The 13,688-nt window shown below is 35.2% G+C and overlaps 1 protein-coding gene across 3 annotated transcripts in view; it reads right to left on the minus strand.

Annotated features, from left to right (window-relative positions):
- The window catches only part of LOC105227235 (uncharacterized), a 128,890-nt gene that overhangs the window by 74,721 nt on the left and 40,481 nt on the right, over positions 1 to 13,688 (minus strand). For all 3 annotated transcript variants that reach the window (XM_049456332.1, XM_049456331.1, XM_049456330.1), the window contains one exon: positions 11,999 to 12,075. The gene's annotated coding sequence lies outside the window, so the exon portion shown is untranslated. The remainder of the gene's footprint in view (positions 1 to 11,998; positions 12,076 to 13,688) is intronic.

Raw genomic sequence — 13,688 nt, forward strand, 5'->3', positions numbered from 1 at the left:
TGCCGGGTTACTGACCCACCGTATATGTAGATGACATTCGCCCGCACACATTTTTCGGAATCACTGCGCTGTTACCCGTCGCTCCACAAACTGTAACTGGCGCATTTCAAGTGGATACTTAAAAATGCGTCGAGCGTGAAACACACTTATTTATACGAGTGCGTCTCGTTCACACATCCTTACACTACCAATAAAGTGAGTGAGTGTTTGTTATTTACTATGCATTCACACTAAACAGCTGCGTAATAGATATTTTGTTTGAATTTATGAATGAAGTGGGTGGTATGTGCGCAGGCTTTTAGATAGTATGTGCAAGATGGTGCCGCAGATTGGATTCTGCTTTTATTGATTTTAGTGCGCAATAAATTAAATAAATGTTTTAAATTTTCTTCTAAATTACTAGCTTTTTTATACTTCTTATTAAAGTCAGCTATAAAGAAGTTTAAGAGATTTTTCAGAGAATTCATTGCGTTGCGTGGTTATATAAGTTGTGTATGCCACTTAAAGCTTGAGCACTTCGGTATGGTAATATTATGTTCTATTATTTCCACTGACTTCCACAAATGCATAGAGGGAAATGAGAATACTAAACGCAATATTTTATGCCTGAGAGTAAGGTTTGTTTGGTGAGTTATGCATATCTTTTATGCAAAAGTGTTAAGGTTTGTATCATGTCCAAGCATAATTTAATTCGAATATTGAAAATATAATTAAGATATTTTTATTAATTTAAATATTACTTAATATTTGTTTTTAAGCGGTTACATGGATTTCCTTTGGTAAAAAACCGCTTTTTTCAATCATTTTTACTCATATAAAAAATGAAATATTTTATTAGAATTTTTTATTGTTACAAATATACGCTATTAACAAAGAAATGCTGAAATTTTTGGAAAAAAAAATTAAACTCGGCCAATGCGACGCCATTTGCGGCGACTCCCCGGGAAACAGATGCGCCCGCATTGGCTGGTTAACTATTTACAGGATCATCTAAAGTGAAAAAGTAAGTGTTTTAGTTAAAACCTTAACTTAGAACTGGACGAAGAAAAAAAAAACTGAAAATTAAACTTTTGGCAAACATTTTTTCCAAAAAAAAATTTAAAATTTCGTGACTTTTTTCAAATAGTTGTAATCGAAAAAAATTCTTCGTCCATGCCACTAAGCATTGTATCTCAAAGACCTGTGTAAAATTTCATGAAGATGGTTTCAGTAGTTCACGCGAAATCTTGCCAAGCGACTTCAAAAACACAGTTTCGAAAAAAACGCGTTTAAAGACGGCGCACTTGGCCCAGCAAGCCTCGAGCACACAAGTTAACAAGCCTGTATCTCCGAAACTATTACTCGGATCAACTTGAACTTTAGGACAATGTTTTAGAAGTATTGTAGATTTCAATGGAACAATAAAAAAATAGATTTTTTGAAACCTATAAACCCATGTAGCTCTTTAAGGAGGTATTCTAGTATAGAAATTTTAAAAAATCTAATTTTTTTCGATAGTTTAAATACTTGTACTTATAAATACCTTCCTAAAACAATTTTTCAAAAATTATTTCCGAAGTTATAGCCGCTTTAGTATAGAGGCTGTATGCTTAGTGTGTTAAAGCTGTTAATCCAAATATTTTTGTTATACTTCAAGGATAATATCAGTACTTTTTCTCTTTGAAAAGGCAGATTCAAAAGAATTCTCATTTTAATTACTCGTACCTAACTAATTGATTACATTTGCAGGTCACTCATCTGATTTTTAGTCGTTAATGATCGACTTTATCTAAGCTGTTTAGTAATCCGGGTAAACCGGACCTTAATGTTGACAATGTTGACAATTTTGATGATTTTTTTATTTTATTTGTGGAATAAATTAAAACATGACTTAAAGATTGTGATTGACATCTGAAAACAGTTTAGGACAAACAATGTAGAACACGCATTTTTATTGAACGGAACTGAACGGCTGCCAGTTAAGTGCGAAAACTATTTTTGTGGTCTTTCATGTAGGCATTTGTTTCAGCGATGAAGCTCATTTTTGGTTGACTGGGTACTTTACTAAACAGAAATGATAATATTGATGTGGAAGACCTTTGGTTTCAATAAGACGATGCTACAGCTAACAATCAATCACAATCGAAAACAATCAATCTAATAAAGGGAATTTTTGGTAAACGCATTATTTCATGTCGTGGGCCTGTGGCGAAGTTAACACTACTGGCATATTTTTTGTGGAGTTAGATGAAGACACTTGTCTACACAGCTAAGGTCGAGATGATTGATGCCCTGAGAATATTCGACGCACTATTACTGATATATGTACGACACCAAATGCTGCTGGAATTTCTTCGAGCCAGCTGCAACACCCACTTGCCGGAAATCATTTTTAAAACATGGTGGAAAACCCTTATCTACATAATAAAGTTGAGATCTTGACCATAACATTAAATTATGTACATTTTATTTCGTCTTGAAAGCCACATATCTAACAAAAACATCCTCTTGCTGAAAATGTCTGGTTGTATAAATATAAAGAGCCCATAACAAATTCGTCATTAGTTGCAAACGAACATCAAACTAATGCCATTATTGATGCTTCTGTATAACATAAGGTTCAGATAGATTTCATCAGTAAAATTATCTCAATCTGAGCGGAATTATGTTCCATAAGGACTACATCGATCGGTGTGAGCACTTAATTGGGAGGTTTTTATGCATACACCTTCTGTAAATGACTTTGCTTCAAGATAAGCTTGTGAAAATCGAAGGTCACAGTTGTTTGCCAACAAGGAGAACAATACCTTTGAGCGGGGTGTTCAAAATGAGAACAAGTTCTCAAACAAAACTTTGTATATTCAACCTAAATCAGATATTTAATACTCCATTGTAGCATTGTACTAAAAATACCAAGAAACTAAATTTTCTCGAATATTTGTTTAAGAGTTTTAAGTTTTGTTCGTGAATTTTTGTTTCAAACAATACTTAAGAAATGATTAAATAAAAAATTTACTTAAAAAAATTACTACGGCATATTTTTCAAACCACAATTTCTAGGCCTTCCACCGATTAAGCATAACAAAATACAATATAAAAACGTAATCTGTGAGTAAATGGTGGTTATCTCATACTGAACCTAGCTGAGCGCTGAGCCGCTCTCACAAATCTATCCAAAGTTGAGCTGTGTTGTTTCAAAAGTCCTCAACTGATTAGCAACCCACATAAAATTCATCAGCTTTTGCATAGACTTGTATATAATACACTTGCATTTTGCACGCAGACTGAGGCGATTACCTGTCGCAACGAAATATAACGTTCTAGGCAACTGTATAAAAATATTTGCGATTCCACTTTGTTGTTGGAAATTTCAAGAACTTGTCGCTTATTCACACAACATTGACTTTCAAGCACGCTTTAACGTAGATATGCGAAAAATCTATAAAATACAACACAAAGTCGTAGCCAGAAGTGTTTCACAATGAATAAGTGCTTATACTATATACATATGTATGTATGCACATTAGGGTTTCCGTTATTTGGGATGTTGGATTTTTTCGCCTAAAATAATTATGCAATGTGTGGACGCTCTTTATTTTCGATTTACTTTGAAAAAAGTATATTCTAATACCAAACTACGGAAAAGGTGCACCATGTCGTATGAGCAACGCAAATGTTGTTTTTTGTCCTAAAAGGCTTTTGCAACTTGTAGGAGCTCGTTATTTTCAATTTACTTTGCAAAAATTCTATTCTAACACCAAATTATGCGCACTTCGAAAAAGGTACACCACGTGGTATTAGCAACGCAGAATGTATAATTCACTTGTATGAATTCTCAGTACATTTGATGTATAACTTTCACTGCGTATAACTTTGAAAATAATGTTTTTATGAAAAAAAAATAATCAAAAATTTTTTTTACAGCGAAAATTTTTATGTAAAAATGTTAATTTTTGAGTATTGTAGATTTACTTTTTTAATACAAAATATCAAACCAGGTTATGTGTATAGGAAAAAAATCTTATTTAGCACGGTTAAAATGGAAATAAATGGTTTGTGCACGTTAGATAATTTTAACTATTTTTTTTTTTTTAATTTAAATTTTTTAATTAAAACTGGAACTACAGGTGACGTTTGCAAAAAAAAAAATATTGTGGAAAATAACGAACACCCTAATGTACATATATGCTATATATAGCTACAATACATGAATATACATACATACATGTGTATGAGCATATCTTTGCTGCCTCTCTCTTCTTTGTTGTATACCTACATATATTAAAAGAATATCTAAGTAACGAAGCGTATAATTTTTTCTGCTACCTTCGTTCGTATATTTATCAAAGCATTTTATCACCCAAACCATTTGAGGGATTTGTTGAAAATTTAAAGCGGCAACTAAGCGAGTTATATTGAAAAACGCACACATACACCTACGAGTGACGAAGAAGTAGAAAGGGCTAATAGGCAGGCACACGGAACACGCTGACGAACCTTTTTGACAACTCACGTGTAAAAATCGGATGAAATAAAATTTCATCGAAATGCGGAAAAAAAGTGAAATTGCCTGTCTGAAGGTTAATAAGAGAAAGCGAAAGTAAAACTGTATGCGAAGTATGTTAACCTCAACATGTCGTTTGCTTATTTGGATAACCAGCAGCGCTTCTGTATTGATATATATGTGTATACATACATATATACATTCTTCATATATGCAGGTGTATAATTTTATGTGATTTAAGTAAAGCTAACTACCGGCTAATATTATAGCGTATAAAGCACACATACATGCATATATGCGTACATATGTTTGTGTAAGGGTGCATACAAGCGGATGTCCGTAACGGATGTGAAGACTACAAGGTAATCAAAATGAAAAGCAAAGCGAGCACAATAAAAGAATATAAAAGAAAAAGACAAAAGATGCCTGTCTCGCACACTCAAACACGCATATACACACACACTTGCAACGCGTTCATATTAATGCGCATTTAATACACACACGCCAGTCAGTCAAGCTGTCAGCCAGTGTGTTAAGCATTTTTAAAGCCTTCAAAAAAGCAAGCATAACCGTAAAACAAAATAAAAGCGAAAGCGAAAGCGTGCTGTGGTAATTCTTTAGGATTTGGCCTTTAATGCACTTGCACTTAGCGAACGCTGGCAAAGGATTGACGTAAACTGGCTAATTAGACCTTTTTGAAAATAGTTTTCAATGCAGAAACACACATATAAGCACAACCAAAAAATAAAAAAAAAAAATAAAAACATGCATATACATACATATATACATTTAGTTACACGAGCAGCAAGCAATCACCCACACACACGTACGAATTTTGAGCGCATATGAGCCGAAATTAAGCTGTAATGCTTTTGAAGTTGTGTGCACACATGTGCATACATATGTTATATACCGTTATAGGTAGGTGGGCATGTCAGCGGTCAGGCTGCTAATGTTTATTTAATATTAATTGAGCAACTATTTCAGTTTTTGGTAAAAGTTTGAAAATTGGAACGACCGACATGCTCACACACGAAACTTCGACAATGGGAAAGTTCGCTTAGCAAACGCTTACACATGGCTTATAATCTGTGTAAGTAAAGTAGTACAGTACATGCATAAGTACTTAAGCGCAGTACAGATTTTTAAGGGGATTAGCACAACGTAATGTCAAACTTTTTTAACTGCAAAGTATGACATTATAGAAATCAAAAACTGTTCGAGATTTTGTAAGTTATGGTAAGTCTTATCCGTAATATGTAGTTTTCTGTTGTACATATGACAAAAAATATACTAATGGACAAAGAAAGCGCTTTAACAGTTCACATTAAGCTTTATTATCAACTTTTTCCTCTTTTATTAGCATTTGTAGTATAATTGAAGTTATCAAGGTTTTATTTTCATCAAAAACCGTTAATCTCATTCGTGATAAAAAGCTATCGCTTAAATACTAACAAGCAAGGAACGTCAAAATTTGAGTGTAACCAAGCATTTCATACTCTTGCAACTTACCACGATCAAAACCAGGGAAATACTTTCAGGTGCATAAGGTTTGCAAGTTATATAGGATTTAGGGCAAGTTTCACCCGATTTTATCCAGTTTAGGCATAAAAATGCACCAGTATTAGAAAAACACACATGCTCTCTATATGTGGTATTAAGGCAACTAGAAGTTCGAAAATCTTTCTATTAGGTTTATGGGGAGTTCTCAGTTGGAACTTTGATCCACATATTCGGAATTTGGGGAATTTTTGGTTATAAGGTGGGCTGCTTTATGCTCACTATTTGGACAAATTTTTATCACGACACCTTTAGTGGTGCTTAATTTGCAAATTGAAAATTGAAAGCTCCGATGGAACTTAAAATCGGGCTATAAGGGAAGTAGATATGGTTGAAGTCCGACTTTGTTTGTTTTCGCACTGGAATATAGACATATCAAGACAACATTATACTTGCATACCAAATATGTTCGATATCCATTCAAAAACTCCTGAAATATGGCTCTTCACCAAAATATGGGAGGTTCCACGGCCATCGTCCATTTTGACTGTTTTTCGTTTGGTGTGCTGTGGATGTGGTTGCATTTGGATTGCACCCATCTATGAATCGCTGGCATTGAAGGTGGGACAGACAGACAGATTTTTAAATCACACGGATTTCAAATCGTCTCTAAGCATTTATAACCTTATATTGAACTCGATTATTTTTATGTTATGCAGACAACTGCTAGGTGAAAAAAACTATTATACTCTATAGCAAAATGTTCAAAGGGTATAAAAATAGTTTGAGCCAAAATAATGACAGACAAGACATAGCCAATGCACTTACGAATACTCGTAGCAGTGGCTATACAATAATGCCTTAGATCCATTAAAAATAATGAAAGTTTGTCCAATTAAAAAAAACATAATTTCAGTTCTCAAAGCTTTTTTAATAGCAAATATATTCATAATGGAAAAAAGAGGCCATATTCGTTTTCAACAATAGAGCAGGGATTGCGGAACCGCATACAATATAATCCATACCAATGGGATGATTTCCGCGCATCTTCCAACCAGAACCAGAAGTCAGTGCGCTAAAATCAATGTTCATCGCAGCTATCACAACCAGCGTATCGCTATACTCAGCGATAGTCAAGCGGTAGGTATGCGCCACACCAAGCCACACAACTGGGAGGCAAGGTTTATGGTTATGATCGACCTCCCCCAAGACAAATTCCGTCTCCTTGTCGCGTTCTATACAGGGCACTGCAGGCTCAGAAAGCACTTGTCCTTTGGGTATAGTCTCTTGCACAATCTGCCGGACGAAACTCCGAAACACCTGATTCTAGATGTCCCAGCAATTTATAGAAGCAGGTTCGAGGCCCTAGGATCCATCAACGTGGACAAGAACTACAACACCTCAGTCGCGCCCAGCAAGCTCTTGGAATTATTCAGAGTACCGGAGCTTTGTAACCTTATGTGTTATAGGAGAAGGCACTATATATAGGTCGCAGCACAAAACCTCAATTATTCTCTATCTCTATTCTTTTTTTCTATCTACCTTAAGATTAGTAAAAACGAATACTTTTAAAAGGAACTTGCAATACCAGAATACATGAAATTAGATGATCAAAGGCAGGTTCTCCAAAGAATTAGACTTGCTTTTATAGACTTAATTAAACAATATTCAAAGAAAATATATTCTCTTAATAGAATATTACTTTTACGAACTTCGAACGATTCTCAATAATTTCACCTGTTTCAAACAAGTAATGTTATCTAATATTGTATAGTTGCAATAAAATATACATACATACATACTGTATATTGTGACTCGTAAGAAAAGACTTATTCCCAGCAAACTCTAACCCTATGAAGATATTTTTAGGGTAAATATATTAGTATTATTCATACTTGTAGATAACGGGTGATTTTTTTGAGGTTAGGATTTTCATGCATTAGTATTTGACAGATCACGTGGGATTTCAGACATGGTGTCAAAGAGAAAGATGCTCAGTATGCTTTGACATTTCATCATGAATAGACTTACTAACGAGCAACGCTTGCAAATCATTGAATTTTATTACCAAAATCAGTGTTCGGTTCGAAATGTGTTATTATCGACAAATTTTGTTCAGCGATGAGGCTCATTTCTGGTTGAATGGCTACGTAAATAAGCAAAATTGCCGCATTTGGGGTGAAGAGCAACCAGAAGCCGTTCAAGAACTGCCCATGCATCCCGAAAAATGCACTGTTTGGTGTGGTTTGTACGCTGGTGGAATCATTGGACCGTATTTTTTCAAAGATGCTGTTGGACGCAACGTTACGGTGAATGGCGATCGCTATCGTTCGATGCTAACAAACTTTTTGTTGCCAAAAATGGAAGAACTGAACTTGGTTGACATGTGGTTTCAACAAGATGGCGCTACATGCCACACAGCTCGCGATTCTATGGCCATTTTGAGGGAAAACTTCGGACAACAATTCATCTCAAGAAATGGACCCGTAAGTTGGCCACCAAGATCATGCGATTTAACGCCTTTAGACTATTTTTTGTGGAGCTACGTCAAGTCTAAAGTCTACAGAAATAAGCCAGCAACTATTCCAGCTTTGGAAGACAACATTTCCGAAGAAATTCGGGCTATTCCGGCCGAAATGCTCGAAAAAGTTGCCCAAAATTGGACTTTCCGAATGGACCACCGAAGACGCAGCCGCGGTCAACATTTAAATGAAATTATCTTCAAAAAGTAAATGTCATGAACCAATCTAACGTTTCAAATAAAGAACCGATGAGATTTTGCAAATTTTATGCGTTTTTTTTTTTAAAAAAAGTTATCAAGCTCTTAAAAAATCACCCTTTATATCTCATAGGTCTTTATATTTACCACTAAGTATCATCTGAATACAAATACAAAAAAAAGAACTAAATACATGCTGTCGTTAAATGGCATAGTAAGTCTCGCCCTTTACTCACTTCTGCACGCTGAATGGGTTATACTCAAGTTAAACATCAATATTTGTTGTACATATTTGCATTTATCTATATGAGTGTAGGTATATATGTACATTTGAAAAAGTATTTGTGCGTTGCTTGCAAGTTCAAGCATTTCTCTTGACATGTCGTAACATACGTATACTGACTTTGTACCACTAAACACCTCATAACCATTTTTTAGCATGCAAAGCAATTCCACATTTCCATGTGTATCTAACCAGAATACGTTTACACTAAATATTTATATATGTATATAAGTATCCTGCAGAAATAAAGTAGTTAGGAACTAATATACAACTAGTGACATAAGAACCAAAAACACAACTAGATAGCAGGCATTATTTTGTTTAAGGAAGCATTGATATTTTTCCTCTTTTGGTATCGATTGGCAACTTTCAAGTAGGAATACTCGTACAACACTTTCCTAATAGTTCAAGACATATTTACAACTGCCTAGGTTAATATATATCACGTGTACCAACTTTAGTTTGAATTTGCTTCAAGTCCTTCGAGTTTTTGTTAAAAGAATACTAATTAAAATACCTACAAGTTATCTGCTTTTGAAACACTTTTCTAGAAAATCATAAAGAACTAACGTTTTTCTGACTTTAGCCTGGTAATTCCAGTTGTGGACTGATATTGGTCCTGATTAGTTTGATTCTTCTACGGGATACTTGTGGTCTCGCATATCAGAGTTTTTTACACAGCTCCGGAAAGAAAGCAAGCCGGGACTAATAGCGATTTCTCGATTAGTCGTAAAAGGAGCGTTGTGACAAAAAAGCACCCGGAAATTGTAAATAAATTACCCGGGTAAATGATGTTTCAAAAAAAATGTATCTTGCTAAGTTGGTGGGACTGTCCTTAACTACTATGCCAAATATGAACACGATCTGTCAACCAGTTTGGTTACAGGAGCTGCTGAAGTCGGTAAAACTCAGTTGTGTGTTGCAATTTTTACAATGGATAAAAATATCGAACTAAGAATTTGTCTAAAATTTTGTATTTCTAATCGAATTTCGTGTATGATTCAATTTTATCAAAGCTTACGAGTGGTACAAAGCCTTCAAAGACGGTAGAGAGATCGTTGAAGACATACCTCATTCTGGACGACCTTCCACCTCTTCAACTGATGAAAATATTAGAAAAGTGAAGGACATGGTGCTTGGAAACCGTCAGGCAAGCGCAAGAGTGGTGGCAAGAGAGTTCCACATCTGTCGCGAGTCCATTCGAATGATTTGGTGGGTATTTTGGGTTTGAAACGTATTCTTGCACCACTCGAAAAAGCTGAATTTCTTTGAAAAAGATTGCCGTAAACGCGTCCCTTCGGAAATGCTTGATCGTACGAAACCCGTTCACGCATTCATGAAAAGCATTATAACAATCATCGGAATGGAGGGAAGAAATGAGCCGAAATCAAGAAAACTACGCCAAAGCCGCTCAAAATTCAAAGTGATGCAAATTGTTTTTGTCGATATTCGTGATTTGGTGCATTTTCACGGTGGAATAGAGGTCAGTAAGGAGTTCAATTTGGCCGTATTGAAATGTTTACGTGAGAAGATCCGTCAAAAGCGGCCGGCATTTTGAAAGAAAAGTTCATGGATTTTACACGATGGTAATGCAACATCGGATCTTGTCACGATTGTGACCGAATTTAAAGCCAAAAACACAGTAAATACCATGGATCAACCACAATAATCATCAGATTTGGGTCTGTATGGTTTTTTCTTATTCCCCAAACTGAAATTACCGCCCTGTGGAACCCGTTTTCAGGTGATCGAAGAGATGAAATAAAATTCGATTAAGGGCTGAAACCCATCCCAAAAAGTGCTTATGAAATGTTTTTCGAGAACTGGAAAAATCGTTGTCATAAGTGTATTAGATTTGGTGGGGATTACTTTGAAGGCAACAAAATAATTTTTGATGAATAATTAAATATTTAGCATTTTATTTACAATTTCCGAGTACTCTGTCATGGATTTGTTTTCCAATAGAACACATCGGGCCACAGAAATCGATAGTGATTCGCAGGAAGCTCCGGAAGCTCGTTTGAGAGGTTCTTAAGCAATCGTCTTATATCCGGACCTGACACCCAGTGATTACTATCCGTTCCGACGAGAGTATATAAACTCTGGCCTTATGACATTATCTTCAAAATCGTGTTGACAACATGCAAGATGTTATTGGACAATGCGGTGAATATTTGAATTAAGTCAGATGATTCATACTATCTTAAATTAAACCTTTAATTTATTGCGAAATTTCTTTTTACTCAACCATATACTAAATGAAGTGTGTTCTTTTCTTCAAGCATGTCTTAGGATTACACATATTGTACTAGTTTTTATTTTACCCGAAAGGCTATTTTTTCAGGTCTTCTGAACTAACTACATCTATTATAATTCACTCTTCTTCCAACCTTTACAACTAGTCAATCTCCGGTTATACCTTATTTGTATTCATTTGGGACGAATTAATGCACAATTGTATGCTAAAGGTATATATGGGAGACTAACTCATTCCCAATTATACCCTATAGGAAGAAAAAAGGTTGTATTATCTTTAAAAATTACTTGCGAAAGTTTGGGTAGGGTGCGCACACTGTGTTGCTGTACCATGTGAGGCCTATGCTATAGAAATTTCCACAAGCATTGTGAACGGAAATTCATTCCACATCACAAATTATGCAAATCATACGCTTTTTGACTTCACACACACCCACCTACATACAAGTACATATGTAAGTATTTGTATAAGAGTATATTAGCAGCACAATTGTTGGATATTGAATAAATTTACAAGTATAAAAACGCAAATACATATGTAATATACATACTTATAGAGATGTAGTGTGCCATAGTCATTTTTATTTTCGTCAAAAAAAGTAAATCAAAGCAATAAAACTGCCATTGGCATTTATACGTTTCGACTGCTTTGTCCCAATGAAGCAATATGGCAAAGTTACACTGAAGGTCAATAAAAGCGATGGTAGAATGGCAAAAGTGCACTATTTTATTTCACATAGAAATTCATTTCACTTACTTGCGCACAAAGGGCGATCCACCTTGTGAAGGTCAAAGCACAGCGTATTGGTGGCACACGTGTCAATTCAAGCAAATCTGAAAAAAGGAGACATTAAAAAATATTTATGGAATTAAAGTTTTGCACAATAACACAATAAACCCCTTTTGGGCTAACAGGGGACATGTGCTCTTTATACATTTTATATATTTTTCTGGCTAAATGGGTGCCATTATTTCTTTCAGCCATTAATTAGTTTTAGTTATGTGCTTGATAAACTTTAGTTTTTTCGCAACAATGCTTTAGATTGTGTCAGCTGCAGATGCGCTCGAGGCGTTTGAAAGTGGGTTTTATTCTACAAGTACGGAATAAAGCATGAACCTTAACCAATACCTTTTCTTTCCTATACTTTTAGGTAAGCAATTATTGCAATTTATGGAAAAAATTGTAGCATGCGATATTTTATGCTAATTATTAGCTGGCGGAATAATTAAACATATGCTTTCAAACTATATAGTTTTTTATCACTTAAAGTCAGCAAGAAATACAAATTTTATTTTCAGAGCTATAAAATAAATTATAATTCAGTTGAAATTCTCAATAAGAAAGGAAATAGTTACTCAGTTTTTGATGTATCGATCTGCGGCTTTGCGCATGTCCTTTTCTCTTAAAGAAGCTGCTCATTTGTCGAAACATTGGAGTTTTATTTAAAAAATTGTATACCAACAACAGTATATAGTTAAAGCAGCTATCTCATATCAGAGAAACGAGCGATAAGCGCTGTAGTAAGTCAGAAGATTGTGCCAGACCCAACTCTATACATTTTATATTATATATAAAATATGCCCCTTTTCGAGGATCCCTACTTTTTTAAGCAAAAGACACAGAAACTTCAAATTTAATGGGGATTATTTATTATCATTCGACAAAACATTTTTTGGCATTTACTTTTTGAAGATTATCCCCTTCAAATGTTCGCCACAACTACGTTTTAGATAGTACATCCGTTGAGTACAATTTTCGATGACTTGTTCAGCATTTCGAATGGTAAATGACGAGTGACACGTGACGTTTTGCTCCAAAGCCTAAATCAAAGCTGTATTGTCCGCATAGACTCTAGACTTCACATATCCCCACAGGAAAAAGTCTAACGGTGTGATAACACGCGATCTGGGTAGCCAATCGACCGGCCCATAATGTGAAATTATCTGCTCATCAAAGTCCTCTCTCAATAAATCCATTGATTGATGCGATGTGTGGGAAGTGGCGCCGTCTTCATGAAAACAAATATTGGGAGCTTCAATTTCCGACATCAAATAATGGGTTATCATGGCGCGACAACGATTCCACCGGTCCACAAACCACACCAAACCATTGTTTTTTTTTTCTGTTTGAAATGATAGCTCTTGCATGTTTTCAGGTTTCTCTTTGTTCAATTGCAGCAATTTTGCTTATTTTCATACCCATTGAGCCAGAAATAGGCCTCATCGCTGACCAAAGTTTACCTAGAAAACGTCGGATCTTATTGGAACTTTTCAAGAGCCCATTAAGCGAAACGATGTCGCTAGTGAAGGTCCAGCGGCTTCAGTTCTTGCGCAAGCTGTGTTTGGTACGCTTTCAATTTAAAATCTCGAAGTGAAATGCGCCGAGTCTTTCCATATGCCAGCCCTTTTTGCGAACGGCGTCGAATTAACTCTCTTTGTGTACACTT

The sequence above is a fragment of the Bactrocera dorsalis genome, chromosome 4, assembly GCF_023373825.1.
Source record: "Bactrocera dorsalis isolate Fly_Bdor chromosome 4, ASM2337382v1, whole genome shotgun sequence".
Classification (NCBI taxonomy): Eukaryota; Metazoa; Arthropoda; class Insecta; order Diptera; family Tephritidae; genus Bactrocera; species Bactrocera dorsalis.